We start from the raw sequence: 12,206 nt of genomic DNA on the forward strand, positions 1-12,206 counted from the left end.
TCCCTACCTCCAAACTAGAAGCTCAGAATTTAAGTCCCACACTAGACAAGAGAGGTATGTTTGTTATGGAACCAAACAGGTTGAGTATTATCTTGTCAATCCTTCCAACATATGGTCAGCACTGTAAGGAAAGACAACTGAAACTCCACCATTGCTATCCACAGAAGCAAACCTCAGCACATATGTAGATGTTGCGGTCAAGAGTATGGTACTGGAAAAACACAGCAGGTCAGGCAGCATCTGAGAAGCAGAAGGATCGACATTTCAGGCAAAAGTCCTTCATCAGGAATGAGGCTTGTCAGTCGGGGAGCAGAGAGATAAGTGGGAGGGGCGTGGGTTTGGGGGAATAGGTACCTGAGAATGCAATAGGTAGATGAAGGTCATAGAGTCATAGAGATGTACAGCATTGAAACAGACACTTCGGTCCAACCTGTCCATGCCGACCAGATATCCCAACCCAATCTAGTCCCTCCAAACCCTTCCTATTCATACACCCATCCAAATGCCTCTTAAATGTTGCAATTGTACCAGCCTCCACCACATCCTCTGACAGTTCGTTCCATACATGTACCACCTTCTGCATGAAAATGTTGCCCCTTAGGTCTCTTTTATATCTTTCCCCTCTCATCCTAAACCTATGCCCTCTAGTTCTGGACCCCCCGACACCAGGGAAAAGACTTTGTCTATTTATCCTATCCATGCGCCTCATAATTTTGTAAACCTCTATAAGCCTCTGACGCTCCAGGGAAACAGCCACAGCCTGTTCAGCCTCTCCCTGAAGCTCAGATCCTCCTGGCAACATCCTTGTAAATCTTTTTTGAACCCTCTCAAGTTTCACAACATCTTTCCGATAGGAAGGAGACCAGAATTTTATGCAATATTCCAACAGTGGCCTAACCAATGTCCTGTACAGCCGCAACATGACCTCCCAACTCTTGTACTCAATACTCTGACCAATAAAGGAAAGTATAGCAGACGCCTCCTCACTATCCTATCTACCTGCGACTCCACTTTCAAGGAGTTATGAACCTGCACTCCAAGGTCTCTTTGTTCAGCAACACTTCCTAGGACCTTACCATTAAGCGTATAAGTCCTGCTCTGATTTGCTTTCCCAAAATGCAGCACCTCGCATTTATCTGAATTAAACTCCATCTGCCACTTCTCAGCCCATTGGCCCATCTGGTCCAGATCCTGTTTTAATGTGAGGTAACCCTCTTTGCTGTCCACTACACCTCCATTTTTGGTGTCATCTGCAAACTTACTAACTGTACCTCTTATGTTCGCATCCAAATCATTTATGTAAATGACAAAAAGTAGAGGGTCCAGCACCGATCCTTGTGGCACTCCACTGGTCACAGGCCTCCAGTCTGAAAAACAACCCTCCACCACCACCTTCTGTCTTCTACCTTTGAGCCAGGTCTGTATCCAAATGGCTAGTTCTCCCTGTATTCCATGAGATCTCACCTTGCTAATCAGTCTCCCATGGGGAACCTTGTCGAACGCCTTACTGAAGTCCATATAGATCACATCTACTGCTCTGCCCTCATCAATCCCCATTGTTACTTCTTCAAAACACTCAATCATGAGAGACATGATTTCCCACACACAAAGCCATGTTGACTATCCCAAATCAGTCCTTGCCTTTCCAAATGCATGTACATCCTGTCCCACCCGATTCCCTCCAACAACTTGCCCACCACTGAGGTCAGGCTCACCGGTCTATAGTTCCCTGGCTTGTCTTTACTGCCCTTCTTAAACAGTGGCACCACATTTGCCAACCTCCAGTCTTCTGGCACTTCACCTGTGACTATCGATGATACAAATATCTCAACAAGAGGCCCAGCAGTCACTTCTCTAGCTTCCCACAGAGTTCTTGGGTACATCTGATCAGTTCCTTGGGAGTTATCCACTTTTAACCGCTTCAAGGCATCCAGCACTTGCTCCTCTGTAATCTGGACTTTTTGCAAGATGTCACCATCTGTTTCCCTACAGTCTATATCTTCCATATCCTTTTCCACAGTAAATACTGATGCAAAATATTAATTTAGTATCTCCGCCATTTTCTGTGGCTCCACACAAAGGCCACCTTGCTGATCTTTGAGGGGCCCTATTCTCTCCCTAGTTACCCTTTTGTCCTTAATATATTTGTAAAAACCCTTTGGATTCTCCTTAATTCTATTTGCCAAAGCTATCTCATGTCCCCTTTTTGCCCTCCTGATTTCCCTCTTAAGTATACTCCTACTTTCTTTATATTCTTCTAAGGATTCACGCAATCTATCCTGTCTATACCTGACATATGCTTCCTTCTTTTTCTTAACCAAACCCTCAATTTCTTTAGGCATCCAGCATTCCCTATACCTACCAGCCTTCCCTTTCACCCTAACAGGAATATACTTTTTCTGGATTCTTGTTATCTCATTTCTGAAGGCTTCCCATTTTCCAGCCGTCCCTTTACTTGCGAACATCTGCCTCTGATCAGCTTTCAAAAGTTCTTGCCTAATACCGTCAAAATTGGCCTTTCTCCAATTTAGGACTTCAACTTTTAGATCTTTGCCATCTATCCTTTGCCATCACTATTTTAAAACAAATAGAATTATGGTCGCTGGCCCCAAAGTGCTCCCTCACTGACACCTCAGTCACTTGCCCTCCCTTATTTCCCAAGAGTAGGTCAAGTTTTGCACCTTCTCTAGTAGGCACATCCACATACTGAATCAGAAAATTGTCTTGTAAACACTTAAGACATTCCTCCCCATCTAAACCTTTAACACTATAGCAGTCCCAGTCGATGTTTGGAAAGTTAAAATCCCCTACCATAACTACCCTATTATTCTTACAGCTTGCTGAGATCTCCTGACAAGTTTGTTTCTCAATTTCCCTCTGACTATTAGGGGGTCTAAAATACAATCCCAATAAGGTGATCATCCCTTTCTTATTTCTCAGTTCCACCCAAATAACTTCCCTGGATGTATTTCCAGGAATATCCTCCCTCAGCACAGCTGTAATGCTATCCCTTAACAAAAATGCCACTCCCCCTCCTCTCTTGCCTCCCTTTCTATCCTTCCTGTAGCATTTGTATCCTGGAACATTAAGCTGCCAGTCCTGCCCATCCCTGAGCCATGTTTCTGTAATTGTTATGATATCCCAGTCCCATGTTCCTAACCATGCCCTTAGTTCATCTGCCTTCCCTGTTAGGCCCCTTGCATTGAAATAAATGCAGTTTAATTTATTAGTCCTATCTTGTTCCTGCCTGCCCTGACTGTTTGACTCACTTCTGTTCTCAGCTATACCCATCTCAGATCAATCTTTTTCCTCACTATCTCCCTGGATCCCACCTTTCTAGTTTAAATCCTCCCAAGCAAATTTCCCTGCCAGTATATTAGTCCCCTTCCAATTTAGGTGCAATCCGTCCTTCTTGTACAGGTCACTTCTACCCCAAAAGAGATTCAAATGATCCAAAAATATGAATCCTTCTCCCACACACCAGCTCCTCAGCCATGCATTCATCTTCTCTATCCTCCTATTCCTGCCCTCACTAGCTCGTAGCACTGGGAGTAATCCAGATATTACTACCCTTGAGGGCTTCCTTTTTAAATTTCTGCCGAACTCTCTGTAATCTCCCTTCAGAGTCTCAACTTTTTCTCTTCCAATGTCATTGGTTCCAATGTGGACAATGACCTCCTGCTGGCCCCTCTCCGCCGTGAGAACATTCTGCACCCTCTCTGAGACATCCTTGATCCTGGCACTGGGGAAACAACACACCATTCTGCTTTTTCGCTGCTGGCCACAGAAGCGTCTGTCTGTACCTCGGACTACAGAATCCCCTAACACAATTGTTCTCTTGGAAGCCGACGTACCCCTCGTTGCATTAGAGCCAGTCTCAATAGCAGAAACTTGGCTATTCGTGTTACGTTTCCCTAAGAATCCATCACCCCCTACATTTTCCAAAACCGCATACCTATTTGAAATGGGTATATCCACAAAAGACTCCTGCACTAGGTGCTGACCTCTCACCCTTCCTGGAGTTAACCCATCTATGTGACTGTATCTGAGACTTTCCCCCCTTCCTATAACTGCCATCCATCACATACTGTTACTGTTGCAAATTCCTCATCGCTTCTATCTGTCTCTCCAACCGATCCATTCGATCTGATAAGATTCACATCCAACAGCATTTATGGCAGATGTAATCCGCAGTAACCCTTAAACTCTCTTTAAACTCCCACATCTGACAAGAAGTACATATCACTGCAAAGGCCATTTTTGCTCCTTCACAATCTACAGACCCAGAAAATAACACCATCTTATTCCTCTACAAACACTGCCCCAGGTTAAATTAATAGCTATGGCTTATATTTTAAGTTTAATCAAGAGACTTAACTGCAAAAACATATAATCAAGAAAAAATCCACTATACTCACTTCTGCAGCCATTCTCTTGGACAGACTTAAAACAACAATACACTTATCTGATTCTGTGCTGTGAACTTTGCCCAACAGTTCCTCCAAGATTAGTTGTGAATTTCACTGTTTGTTAATTTTCCCTGATGCACTCCGATGTCCAGCAAGGTGGCTAGGTGATAGGTCGGAGAGGAGGGTAAGAGTATAGATGGGAAAGGTGATGGACAAGTCAGGAGGGTGGTGCCGGGTTGGAGGCTTGGGACTGGGATAATGTTTGGGGAGGGGAAATGAGGAAACAGTTGAAATCCGCATTGATCCTGTGTAGTTGAAGGGTCCCAAGTTGGAAAATGAGGCGTTTTTCCTCCAGGTGTCAGGTGGTAAGAGTTTGGTGATGGAGGAGGCCCAGGACCTGCATGTCCTTGACGGAGTGGGAGGGGGAGTTGAAGTGTTCAGCCATGGGGCGGTGGGGTTGGTTGGTGCAGGTGTCCTAGAGATGTTCTCTGAAACGATCCGGAAGTCGGCGCCCTGTCTCCCCGAGGAGGCCACATCGGGAGATGTGTCTAATATTAGAGCAACTCCTGCTGTGGATCCCATTGGTGCCAACAGTACAGTGTTTGATTATTTTTCTCACTGGGGTGGATTTAGCACAGCCTTATTACCTGCCCATGGTGAAGATGGTGACACTGTAAGGTTGGACCAGCTGTGATTCAGACAACTGAAAGATGAAAAATTTCCTGCTGGGATTTAATTGCCAATTAAAAAAAAAAGTATGTGTGATGGAAATCTGAAACAAAAGCAGAAATTGCTGGAAAAACTCAGCAGGTCTGACAGCATCCATGGAGAGAAAGCAGAATTAATGTTTTGGGTGCAGTGACCCTTCTTCAGAACTGCTCAATTCAGCCCTCACGTCTACTCACCATTGAATACAATCTTGGCTGATCTCATCTTGGCCTCAACTCCACTTTCCTGCCCAATCCCCCAATAACCCTTCAACCCATTACTCATTAAAAATCTGTCTAGCTCCTGAAATTTGTTCAGTGTTCCAGCATTCACTGCACTCTGAGTTCTTAAATTCCACAAATTCCTTTGAGAGAAGCAATTTCTCCTCATCACTGTTTTAAATCTGCTACCCCTTTACCTGAAACTATAACCTCTCATTGTAGATTGCCCCACATGGGGAAACATCTTTTCTACATCTACTTTGTCAATTCCCTTTAGCATCTTCTATACCTCAATTAGATCTCCTCTCATTTTTCTAAACACTACAAAGTATAGGTCTAAACCGCTCAATCACTCTTCATAAAGCAAACCCCTTACCTCTGAATCAATCTCGTGAACGACTTCTGAACTGTCTCGAATGCAACTATATCCCTTCACAAGTCGGAGAACTAGAACTGTACATAATACTCCACATGCTGTCTCATTGTAGCAACTCTTGTCTATTATCACACTCTACCCTTTTCTTGATTATTTACTCTATTCCTTTTGCATTCTTTCTAATATCTCTCAAACTAACCAGAAGTAAAAGGGGAGCCAGGGCAACAGCTATCAAGTCACTCGAAAGGTGTTTGGAGAAAAGAAATGTCAGACATTAGCCAATGTTCCTGCACAGCAAGTGAAAATGAACTTTATAACACATTAAACATGTACTAAAGTTACATATTTTGCAGTAATATGATTAAAATCAATTCCAACGTTATTATTATTTGTTCTATGAGTACTTTGATTAATGTTCTAAACTGAGGGGAACAGTCTCTTTCAACTGAGCTTGGAGGTAATATTTTTCTTAGAGCTATCAACTCAAGCAAAAACACATGTATGTGAGCATGTGCAGTACACACACTTCCTTGGGTTGTCCCCAGTCACTTCAGTATAATTGGAAAGCAACATCTTCTCATCCTGGAGAATGCCTGAGATTCTTGAAGGGATTGAAAACAAATTATACAGCTGCTTTCTCAAGTCCAGTTTCACATTTGTTATTAAGCCCCAATTCTTGATTTAGACAGTGACATCTAACTGGTTTCAGGGATAGAAAGAAGGACTGGACATGAGAGAGAGAGAGAGGCAGGGGGTGGGGGGGGGGGGGGGGGGGGGGAATGAATGAGGGGGGGTGTGGGATCAAGAGAAAGAAAGAAAAATAAGGATATGAAGCGAAAAAGAGAGACAGGAGGAAGTAGTACTATGTAATCTGTGGTTTATCGTATTGTGCAAGAACAATACTCTTTTTGTAAAAAATAGTAAATAATAGAATGGCCTAAATGACAGTGAAGTATTAGGTGCTGGACATTGAGCGTTGGACATTGAATGTTGAACAGTGCATGTTGAACAGTGGATGTTGGGTGCTGTGCAATGGGTGTTGGACATTGACTGATAGACATTAAGTGTCAAGCAGTGGATGTTGACAGTAGATATTTGGTGCTGCACAACAGGTACTGGATGTTAAGTGTCAGGCAGTTGCTATTGGGTGCTGGGAGGTGGGTGCTGGACAGTGGTTGTTAGATATGAGAGCGTGGTTGTTAGGTACTAGACAGTAGATGTTTGGTGCTTGGCAACATGTGGTCATGTTCTTCTAACAACCCTTTAACCAAACCTCAAACTCTATCTAATTATCTTGTTCCCATAAAATAAATGTGTCCCTTGAGTTTATGATGTGGCTTAAATGGTAAAGAGAAATTTTAGCCATTAGATTTATTTATGTTCCAGATTATACAATCCTTCAGCGACAAGAGCATTAATTACTGCTAAATCTTGTTTATTGCGACTTTTCTTCAGATATAATTCATAGTCAGACATTCATGTACTGCTTCTATTATACATACTAAATATTGCACAGTGAATGTGGACTTACTGAAGAGAGATGAAGGTGAGGTTTCAGTGGGCATTGTCAGAATGTTTAAATGAATATTTACAATGTATATTGCAGAAATGAAAAACATGCATCAAAATTCTTCATCTTGCACTCAGCAGGACAAATGCAAGTATGTCAAATATCAAATTACCACAATAATTTATACCATGGTGAAAGAGGTGCTGATTGGTTGTTAACTAGACCCTGACTGGCTGAGGTGTTGCCATGGAGAAAGCAATGGGGAATTATAGGTTCTCTACGCTCCCAGGTAATTGATAAAAGCCACAAGGCCTCAAAATGGCCTTTTTTATTTGCAGAGGATGGGTCTTGATGTTGTTTCCATACGGAGAAGCTCTATCTCAACACAGATAGAGATAAACAGCGAGAGATGAATAGAAAATCAGAAAAAGGAGAGAAATAATATCCCTATAGTGTGACAGCAGGTCATTTGACCCAACAAGTCCACACCAACCCTCCAAAGAACAAGTCACTCTATCCTATCCCTGCATTTCCCATGACTAATGCACTCAGCCCTGGGTACTGTGGGTAATTTAGCATGGCCAATCTAACTAACCTGCACATCTTTGGACTAGGGGAGGAAACCAGAGCAAACCCATACAGACGCAGTTGCCTGAGGCTGGAATTGAACCCTGGTCTCAGGCGCTGGGAGGCAGTAGTGCTAACCACTAAACCACCATGCTGCATAGAGGTATAGAGAGAGAACAGGTGAGAGATGGAGCGATAAACAGAATGAGATAGAGAATAAGAATAAAAAAAAGAGAGGTCAGCAATGACAGATAAATAAAAATCATAAATAGAGAGATATAGATGTATGAAAGGATGGAGATAAGCAGCAAGAGAGATATAGAAAATAAGAAGTAGTAAGATAAAGATAAACGGAAAGTCACAGAGAGAATCAGAAATAGCAAAAGATAGAGGGAGGTCCAGAGACAGAGGGAATAAGAAAGAGATAGGTTGAGATACTGAAAGAGTCTGCACAAGGGACAGAGTGAAGAGCGGGAGAGGGGCAAACAGTGCGGGAGAGAACCAGAGAATTTAGAAAGAGAGGAAGGCAGGCAGGGCAAGTGAGAGAATGAAAGAAAACCGAATCAGATGCAGGCAGCATGAGCAAGAAGAATAGAAATGAATGGCAGATGTGAGAAATGTAGTTGATACACTTTAGAAAAAGTAACAGGACAAGAGAGTACTCAGTGAATGGCAGGACACTCGGAAGCTCAGAAGAACAGAGGGAACTTAGAATGCTTGGGCACAGATCCTTGAAAGTGGCAGCACAGGTCAATAAGGTAAAATTCCTAATGAAGGGCTTTTGCCCAAAACGTTGATTTTCCTGCTCCTTGGATGCTGCCTGACCTGCTGTGCTTTTCCAGCACAACTCTAATCCAGAGGTCAATAAGGTAGTTAAGAAGGCCTACGCAGATCTCACCTTTCTCAGTTGGAGCGTAGATTATAGGAGGAGGGTGATTATGTTGAAGCTGTACAGAAATTGGCTCGGCCACAGCTGGAATACTGTGTGAGGTTCTGGCTGCCACACGAGAGGATGGGTATGATTGCACTGGAAGAGGTGCGAAGGAGATTAACCAAGGTGTTGCTTGGGATGGAGCACTTCAGTGATGAAGAGAAGCTGGATAGGCTTGAAGCAGAGAACATTGAGGGGAAGGGAAACTGATAGAGGTACACTTGTTATGGCCAGGATGAATAAAAAGCAGCTATTGCCCTTTGTTGAAGGGTCAATGACAAGGGGTGTAAGTTGAATGTGAAAGGCTGGAGGTTCAGAGGGGATTTGAAGAAAATCACTTTCACCCAGAGAATGGTGGGGGTCTGAAACGTACCGCTTACAAGGATAGTTGAGGTGGGAAACCTTGCAATGTTTAACAAGTACTTACACAAGCACTTAAGTGTCAGGACATCCAAGGCTCTGGCCTAGTGTGGGAAAATGGGACTAGTGTAGATAGTCATGCATTTTTGGCAGTAAAGATCCGATGGACTGAAGGGCCTCATTTGTACTGTCTGAATCTATGATTCTCTCATTGTGAACAAGTCACCTTCCGTGATAGAAATAAAGGGGACAAAATTGCCAATTTAACAGGCGAACCTAAAACCAAGACAAAGGCAAAAACTCATTGGATTTCCTGGAACTTACAAAAAGAGTAAGTAGGAAAATAATAGGATGAAAAATAAACGAATCTCTGGGAGCTGGTAGTTTCAATTCCCATGTTCTAAAATAAACGGGCGAGGAACTTGTCACTGTGTGAGCCAAAGGTTTTACATTCTAGATTTGAGAATTAAGCCTTTAGACTGGAAGTCATAGAGTCATAGAGTTGTACAGCACGGAAACAGACCCTTCCATACCGACCAGATATCATAAGTTAATCTGGTCCCATTTGCCAGCACTTCACCCATAAACCTCTAAGCCCTTCCTATTCATATACCCATCTACATGTTTTCTAAATAGTTCATAAGATAAAAGAGCAGAATTCGGCCATTCAGCCCATCAAGTCCACTCCGCCATTCGATCATGGCTGATATGTTCCTCACCCCCTTTTTCTGCTTTTTTTCTGTATCCCTTCAACCCATTACCAATTAAAAATCTGTCTAACTCCTCCTTAAATTTACTCACTGTCCCAACATCCACCGCACTTTGGAGTAGCAAATTCCACCGAGTCGCAATCCTTTGGGAGAAGTAGTTTCTCCTCAACTCTGTTTGAAATTTGCTACCAGCAATTGTACCAGCCTCCATCTCTTCAGCAGTTTGCAAATACCACTCCCCTACTTAAAAACCAATAAGTAGAGAAGAAAAATATTTAATACCAATTACTCAGTTCTTGTGTATGCTCAGGCTGAGAACAAAAGGGGTTTAATAAAGCCCATCACTGTCTATCTGCAAACTCAATTCAGAAACTTGGGGCAATTGTAAAAGGTAATATCATTATACTCCTCATTCAATTGTCATTTCCTTTCAGTTCAATGGAAAGACGAATTGGAAAATGTGGTAACTTGGTGATGGGAGCACAGTGAGGATTTCATTGGGGTAGTAATGTAAAAGCCCTGGTCAATGCACTGGGAGCATGTGTTCAAATTCCACAATGGTTAAATGGTGGTGTTTAACTTCAATTAATAAACCTCAAATATAGAAGGAAATGGGTCAAACCCAGTTATGTGGAGTTAGGCCACAGATCAGCCAATGATCTTGTTAAATGGTGGAAAACCTTAATGGGACTGAAGAGCCTATTCCTGGACCTATACATCTAGCCTCACCATTGGTGACCATGGAGCTCCTATTGTTTTTTTTGTCAAAACCCATCTAATTCACTCATGTCCTTCAGGGAGGGAAATCTGATGTGACTCCAGACCCAAAGCAATATGGTGGACTCTTACAAGCCCTCTGCATTTGCCAAGCAAGCCCCTTAGCTCAAGGGCAATTAGAGATGAGTAGCAAATGCTGGTCTTGCCCAATGATGGCCACATCCCATGACTGAAAGCTAAGATTGCCAACTCACATTTTGTGCTGTGATCAGGTAGCCCCCTTCACCAATCTCAATGTACCTCAAATCCAGCTTATAAAGAAAAGGATTGATGACTTGGGACAGGATTATGCATTAGGGAACTTTAGAGGTTGGTACAGAACTGAAAGCAGCAGCAAGGCAAAAACTCAATTTATTCTTTAACTTCACAGCAGAAGTCAAACGTTACTGATCTGGGACACTCTGATGTTCCCTTCCTTCCGGCTGAAGGTATTGTGACAAGTTCTCACTATACGCAATAATTTACAGAATTCCTGCAGAAAACACAGGGAAATAAAACAGCAATGGACGCAGACTAACACCTCAGGGCTACTGGTATTTGTCTATTTATTGAATCAATAGTGTGTGACAAAGGGAATGACTTATGGGAGATCTGCTTGTAATATTTCAAATAAAGTGAGGTATATATTCAACTTGTGGAGTGAGATTGGCATGACAATCAGCCTGTTGCTATAGCAACCACTCAATGTTCACTGCAAAATCTCGGTTTATCTCCACAGTGGTCATCCAATTGATAAAACCAGTTTTATTTCTGAGCGAAATTATACCCCACAGAGCCCTATTCTGATGCAATGTGCAAATCAAGACGACTTACAGGGACTGGCCAGTAATCACTGGTCTGAACCAGCCTACGGGCTCCAGTCTAAGGGAGGGAGACTAATGTTGCAACTTTGTCTTTCTATCTCATTTCTACTTTGGCTTTTGTCTCAAAGTAAACCCAAACTGAATATGTATTCTGTAGAACACAAAGGGCTGGATGCTGGAAATCTGTAAAAAAATACTGAAGTTGCAGGAAAACCCTAGCAGGTCTGGCGGTAACAATATTTTGGGTTCAGTGACCCTTTTTCCCAACCTGAAATGTTAATGCTGCTTTCTCTCCACGATGCTGCCAGTCCTGCTAAGATTCTCCAGCAAATTATGTTTTGGTTTTGAACTCTGTGAACTTTGATTTAGACCTAAGAATGATTGCACTTTTATTAAGTAAAAATTAATCAATAATGTAAACAATAGCAATACTTTGAACCATAGATCTTTGGCCCTGTTCACAAGGCTATTTTTCCCAAGATGCTTCTGGCAAAGTTGTGTTTCTGGCAAAGTTGTGCAAAGAAGAGAAATTGCACCTACTCTATCAATATACATGCTGGACCAACAAATGGTTTTACATAGGTTGATTCATGAAATTGAGTGTTATCAACGGACGGTTTATATTTGAGAGATATCTTTCGTTATTATTCATTCAGAGGATATAGGCATCACTGGTTGGGCCATCCCTAGTTGCCTTTGAGAAGGTGGTTGAGAGCTGCCATCTCTCTCACACACACACACACACACACTTCAGGATCTTGACCAAGTAACACTGAAGGAACAATGATAGATATCCAACGTTATCATCAACCTGAGCTACAAATCTTCTCAAAA

Source organism: Chiloscyllium plagiosum, unplaced genomic scaffold (assembly GCF_037043375.1).
Source record: "Chiloscyllium plagiosum isolate Xiang-an unplaced genomic scaffold, Cpla_swu_hap1 HiC_scaffold_24, whole genome shotgun sequence".
In the NCBI taxonomy this organism is placed as follows: domain Eukaryota; kingdom Metazoa; phylum Chordata; class Chondrichthyes; order Orectolobiformes; family Hemiscylliidae; genus Chiloscyllium; species Chiloscyllium plagiosum.